Source organism: Eucalyptus grandis, chromosome 3, assembly GCF_016545825.1.
Source record: "Eucalyptus grandis isolate ANBG69807.140 chromosome 3, ASM1654582v1, whole genome shotgun sequence".
Classification (NCBI taxonomy): domain Eukaryota; kingdom Viridiplantae; phylum Streptophyta; class Magnoliopsida; order Myrtales; family Myrtaceae; genus Eucalyptus; species Eucalyptus grandis.
The window spans coordinates 35,634,352-35,641,849 of NC_052614.1; positions in this window are offsets into that span (position 1 = coordinate 35,634,352).

Sequence of the window (7,498 nt, forward strand, 5' to 3'; positions counted from 1 at the left end):
ACTCATCCTTGCATTTAATGAGGCATTTTAGAATCTTTTATATGTCTTCCCTTGATTGATCCATGTGGACGCCGCCACCCCTTTCTTGCCCATCAAAGATATCTACAACTTCATCATTACTTTTGAAAAGTCAAAAGACATATCACCCCTTTCATTAATGAGGGTATTTTAGAGTTTTCTTTATTTTGTCATTTTCTTAATGTGGTCTAGAGAATTCCGTCACCTACGTTGGTTCCGAGGCTGGAAAAATGATCATTAGATACATCTTGAAAAACCGAATCATGTACACCCGAAATTCGGCCATCACGCCCCATACTCGCCCGAACTCTTTCTTTGGAAGGTCGATCGACTTAAAGGGTCGGTTGTCCTTCAATCGGTTCAATGCCAATCCTAAGGCAACCCATAGCCTAGCACTCAACCAAGGCACTCATGGACGTTAGAATTAGTGATGAAATAGCTAGATCTATCCTTGAGCTCATTCCAATCAACACCCGATCCACCCGTATGGTTCATGGTCGGTGCATTACCGTTCCACGATTGGACATCACTAATTCAAGAATCCTTTCCAATCAGTAAGCATTAAATAGGGAATGACGCATTTTTGGTTGAAAGGCGATTGCATTTGATCAAGTCAGAACATCCGTGTATCGGTGCATAGTCGGGCAAAATCACCTGCAGCTGAGCACTATGATCGATCATGACCATCTGGCGATCCAAAATCATCTCGTGACTAATTCTCGTGATCCAAAAGTCATCTTATGAGTTGGTGATCCGATCCCATCTGTATGTTTGGTAGGCAATTCACGACCAACACCTCGGCCAGTTCGTGGCCAGTTGGTTGGTCGAACCATGACTAATCCTTGATCCCTTATTGATCGATCCTATGGCCAATGGCCCATGTCGATCCATGCAGGACCTTATGGCCGATCCTCACGGGGTCGGTATCAAGGGTGTTACAAACATGGCAACGAACGACAAGCGGTGGTTCACGATGGCAAGTGGTGATGGTTCACAAATGGGCAGCGAGACCACATCGATACTCATAGCTGGATGGTGACTCAGCTGTGGTCCTTGCGATGCTCGATGATGCTCACAATGCAATCAGTGAGAGCTTCAAATAACCTGTGGAAAAAATAGAAATTCTCCAAGTTGCGGAAAGGCGGCCAACATGAGATGATCACCCATGAACCAGACCAAGGAAAAGCTTCAAGGGTGCTCCTAGAATATCAGGAATGTTGCAGTACACAGAGACTGGGACGGCGATGCTAAGGCCACTCTTCTGAATTGGTGAATAATGTTGAAGATGTCGGGCCAAGGAGATGCAACGTGTTGATGAAGCGTCGAAGTACTCCTATTGTGGCTGTGAAAGACTTCACTTTTGTCAGACTTGTCTGCAAGTGAATGTTTGACCAAATTGTCAAACTACGCTTGCCAAGAAGAATACAGGCATCACCACTTCATTCATCTTCAATCTCCAAGGCTGCTACCATATTTCTCTCTCGGTTTCTTCTCATGATTTCTCTCTTGTGGCTGTCTTTTCCTCTCCGGATCCTCTCTGTCTCTCACGTGATTTCTCTTGTGTGCTCTCAGAATCGAATTGCCAACCTAATTTGAGAGGCATGACATCCAATATATAGTGCAAAACTAGGTCTAAACTTCATCTCATGGGCTTAATTTAGGCCTTTTTTCATGTAATGGGCTAAGAAAATATGAAGACCTTTAATTAATTCTCAAGGGCTGAAATTAGATTAAATTAACCTCAATTTGGCCTGTCTTCTCATGGAAATTTCGTCCACTTGATCCCCTAGCACTAGTCGAATTTTGTCCCGCTATGTGGGCTCAATCCATTCACTTTTAAGTTCATGATCATCTACCACCATTTCAATGCTAATGCAATTAATAAAAATATAAACTAAATTATAAGTACTCCTAAAACTACATGCTATGCAACTTAATTCTAATATTTTTATTTAAGAATTAAAATTAATCCCTAATTTTCTATTCAAGAAATGAATTATCGGATCCTTTCTCTCGTCTTGTCGAGTTCCTCTCTATCTGCTGGATAGAGTTTCTTCTTTGTTAAACCCTTTTTCTTCAATCTTCAGCTGATTACCGTCGCCATGCGAACGGCAATTCTTCATCATCTCCTTCTCTTCTTGTCCTCCACAGGCCTAATCAGTTAACCCATTCACATCTCATCCTATTTCTACCACGCAAGTGATTGCTCTGCGGGTTCCTTTCTCCTCCCTTTTGGTTTTCTCTGTTTCTCCATCTGCATGTCGATATTTCTTATGCTCCTGACCTTCATCACTTAAGACGATCCATCCTTTCATCGATGGCTACTGAAGATGATCCCGATGCATCTCGGGTTGCTGCACTCTGTCAAAAATTGTGCCGATTAAGCACAGAAAAAGCAATTGAAGAATGGCAAGTTGAACCCGCACCTGGCGCAATCGAGGAATGCAACCTATTGTTAATTGGTAAAGTTCCTTCCAACCCTTCCTTCAATTTCCCAGCTTTCTAGTCAGTCTTAAAGCAGGCATGGAGGTCGGACCAAGCGGAAATCCTACAAAGAGAAGCGGGAATTTATTTACCCAAATTTAAGTCTCAAGCTGAAAAACAGAGAATTCTCGATACAAGACCTTGGCAATTCTCCGGACATCTTATAAATTTTAAACCATGGGTAGCCAACACCCCTCTACACTACTATAACTTCTCTACCTATGCATTATGGGTTCAGGTAATTGGGTTACCGTTAGAATGTTGTACTGATGACATGATCCGTAAGGCTGTTAGTACGGTAGGCTCTATTCTGCAAGTTAAGTCTGATTTTGCTACTGGCTCCATCCTGAAAGTAGACCGCGCTTGAGTTGAGTTGGATTTATCTGAACCATTGAAGGTAGGTCGACTAATTAAATTCAAAAATCAAACTCTGTGGTTGGATTTTCGGTACGAAAGGTTACCTCATTACTGTTACTCTTGTGGACGATTGGGCCATTATACTGACTCTTGCCCCTCCATCCCTTTTGAGGAGAACATGATCACTGATGCTATTAAAACTCCTTACGGTCCCTGGTTAAAAGCTGAAGTTAAGCAGTACAACCCTTACTAGCAGTGTTACTATGGACAATCAATTATGGAGGAGGAGAGTGAGGAAACCATACCTGAAACTCCTCCCACTGATATTCACCCTCTCCCTCTTCTTCTACTGCCTAGTCCTATCACAACCTCCTCTCCACAGAAAGCTACTCCAATCACACCTCAGACCAATACTGACACCTTGAGCATCACTCCTTCAGTGCAACACACTCTAACCACCGCTTTAATTCCAGCTTCAGAGAAGCTTAAAGGAGTGCAATGGCCGACATTAGCTCCTCAAGTTAAAAAAGGCAAAAGCATTCGGTCGAATAGTAAAATAGGCCCTGCTAAGAAACCAAGGCGATATACTGCCTATGACTTATCAGGAGGGCAACAGGGAGTCTATGATGACTCTTGCTTGATGGATACGCCAATTATCGAGGCTTCTGAAGATGTTTTGCGGGCGACGGTGGCTGGCCCTAAACAGTCACCAAATCAGCGATGAAAATTATAAGTTGGAACTGTCAGGGTTTGGGCAATCCCCTAACAGTCCTATCCTTAAAAGCCCTTTTGGCTAAAGAAAAGCCTGGCCTGTTATTTTTTATGGAGACAAAAAATGTTGATGATGTCCTCCTTCGCCTGAAACGGTCCTTCCGTTTTTTGTACCACAGGCTGATTAGCTCTGTTGGCACTGCAGGTGGCTTAGCTCTTTTTTGGAATGCAAGGATCTCGCTGTCAGACTTCTCCTCCTCTCCGCATTTTCTGGATTTTATTTGTCTGGATATCTCGGATGCCAGATCTATGCGGATTACTTATATTCATGCACCTGCAGTTTATCATGACCGTCAGCATCTTTGGCAGACCTTGCGTCATTTTACTAGCTCCAATGTCTTACCTTGGGTGTGCCTTGGCGACTTTAATGAAATTCTTCAACGATGGGAGAAAATGGGATCTCGGCTAGTGGACTCTTATCGCCTTTCTTCTTTTTGAGAGGTCTTCAATGATTGCAGCTTATTGGATATACCTTCTCATGGTTGTGCTTTCACGTGGTCCAATAACAAAGATGGGGAAGCTTTGGTGAAGGAGCGTTTAGATCGAGCTGTATGCAATGCTAAATGGCGTGTCACTTACCCGAATGCTCATGTGCTAGCTCTCCCTACAGTAGGATCAGATCATAGCCCACTTGTTTTAGATACAACTCCATGTTTGAGTCAACGAAAGAGACACTTTACCTTTGAAGCTTTCTGGAATCAGGATCCGGGCTGTCAATCTGTCATTGAATCCTCCTGGCACTCTCTCTCGAGAAGGGACTCTCCTCTCTTAATCAAGCTTCGCGCGGTTGCTACAACCTTGTCCACTTGGAGTCGCCAGAAATTCTCCCACAACAGGCAACAAGCCATGGAATTAGAACACCAGTTACAAATTTTAACAAATCAGCAACCTACTTTATTGAATCAATCTCGGCAACAAATGATCAAAACAGAACTTCAGAAAGCATGGCAAAGGGAAGAGCAATATTGGGCGATGCGATCTAGGATAAACTGGTTACAGTGGGGGGACCGTAACACCAAGTTCTTCCATGCTACCACACTTCAAAGAAGACAACGCAATCAAATTACTATATTGAGGGATGAACATCAGCAATGGGTTAGGGATATTGGACAGATCAAAGACATGACAATCACCTATTTCTCACAGCTTTATACAACTTCAGGACCTCGACCTTATGCACATATTTTAGAACAGTGTCCACAGATGGTCAATGCAGAAATGAACGCAACTCTCCTCGCTCATCCCACTCTTGAAGAAGTTCAAGTTGCTACATTTCAACTAGGTGCTTCTAAAGCACCAGGCCCGGATGGTTTAAATGGATTATTTTATCGGTCGCATTGGGAAATTCTTAAAGTGGACATCCACGAGAGAAAGTTCAACAATTCTTTACTCTTTGGATCATTACCTCTACCTTTAAACGTAACTGCTATAACCCTAATCCCCAAAACCCCAAACCCGAAAGCTTGGATCAGTATCGTCCTATTAGCTTATGCAACTATGCCTACAAGATTTTCTCTAAAGTGCTGGCTAATCGATTAAAACCCCTGCTGCCTATGCTGATTACCGAGGAACAAAGTGCTTTTGTTGCTGGAAGACAGATTCAGGACAATGTTCTAATCGTTGAGGAAGTCATTCATCAGCTCAAGACAAGGCAAAGGAGGCGTCATTTTAAAGCAATTCTTAAGTTAGATATGCAAAAAGCTTATGATCGTGTTGAATGGGACTTTCTTCAAGATTATCTACTTCGATTAGGCTTTCATTCCCATTGGGTCCATCTAATCATGCAGTGCATTTCAACTCCATCTTTCTCTATCAAAATGAATGGTGAGTATTTACCGAGTTTTCACCCAACTCGAGGGCTGAGGCAGGGAGATCCCTTATCCCCTTACTTGTTTATACTTATAGCAAATCTCTTATCCCTCCTAATTAGAAATGCTATGGATATGGGCTTGCTCAAAGGCATTAAGCTGAATCAATGGTGTCCTACTTTATCACATCTCTTTTTCGCTGATGATGCTGTGTTCTTTCTTGATGGTACCTTGATGGAGTGTCAGAACCTATCTAATATTCTAAACCAGTATTGCTTGGCATCAGGACAAACTATTAATCGCAATAAATCTGGAGTTTTTTTCAGTCCTTCTTGCCCTATCTCTCTTCAGGAAAATTTAGCTAGTGAATTAAGGGTACCAGTTTTACAACGATGTGGGAAGTATCTAGGGATACCTACTGATTGGGAAAGATCTAAAAGGGACATGTTTTCTTGGCTATTGAGCAGAGTTCAATCGAAATTAGAAGGATGGAAGGAGAAACTAATTTCTAAGGGAGGGAAAGAAGTTCTACTAAAAACTGTCATTCAATCTATTCCGCAATATGCCATGTCTGTGTTTAAGATCCCTATCTCCTTATGTAAAGTTATTGAAAAGAGAATGGCAAAGTTTTGGTGGAGTAATGATACAAGCAGATCTGGAGTGCATTGGCAGAGTTGGAAAAATTTACAGAACTGAAAAGAACTAGGTGGCTTGGGTTTCAGAGATTTGGTGAGTTTTAATCAAGCCATGCTCGGTAAGGAGGCATGGCGTCTAATGCATCAACCTTTATCTTTATGGGGCAAGTTTTTCAGGGGTTTATATTTTCACTCATCCACCTTTTTAAAAGCTGACAAGGGCTCTCGCCCATCATGGGGCTGGCAGAGCCTCTTGAGCGGGACGGATGCTATTTTACCAAATGTTAGTTGGTTTGTGGGAGATGGTAAATGCATAAACATAAGAGAAGACAGATGGCTCCCTATGGGAATTCTATGTGGACCTAAAGTCCCAAAAGAACCTACACTAGTAGCTGATCTTATTGACCAAGTTACCAGTTCATGGAAGTTTGATTTATTGTACAGATTTTTCGACTTGCCAATCATTCAACAGATCATAGACATCCAACTCAGGCCTACCTTCACTTCAGATGCACTTATATGGACAGCAACTAAACAAGGAACATTCACGGTCAAATCAGCATATCATGCAATCACTTAGACACAATCAGGTATTACAAATTCTAGTGCCTCAACATCATACCAAATACCTACTTGGTTATGGCGCAATATCTGGAAGATGCCAGCTGCACCCAAACTCCGCGTATTCCTCTGGTCCATCTGTAGCAATGCCTTAGCGACAAGAGACAACCTGTATCGACGAGATATATTAGAAAGTCCCTGCTGCACATTATGTAAAAGTAAGTTTCCAGAAACTTTAGAGCATATGTTCTTACTCTGTTCGTGGACTCAACAGGTGTGGAATCATTCCCAGATTGGGGTCTTAGTCCTCCCCAATAATATTCAGCGTCTGGACTCGTGGATCGTTTCCACGATTAGGGAAGGAAATCGATTATCTCGTCTGGCTTTTATTTCTCATGTCCTGTGGTAGATCTGGCGAGCCCGGAATGGCTTCATTTTCCGAGGAACTTTTCCCAATCCAACACAGGTGGTAGAAGCGGCACTGACTCACGCTCAAGTAGATCGGTTATCTTCGGCTCCTTGCACGCATAAAAAGCTTTCGGTCAAAAACAAATCCCATCTATGGCATCCCCCAGATCTAGGGGTTTTGAAGGTTAATATAGATGGATCATTTCATCAGGGAAGCAATCATGGTACTATAGCTTGTATTTGCAGGGATCATCAGGCCGACTTACCGATGGTTTCTCCATAGGGGTTGTGGCGTTCTTGGCTCTTCAGGTTGAGATCCAAGCCTTATCCTTCTTGCTCCGCCATCTTCTGCAACAAGGGCTTCAAAACGCAATGATCATCGTTGAATCAGACAATCTCACTTTGGTGGAAACATTGAATCACCGCACACAGCCGCCATGGAGGGATCGCTCTCTC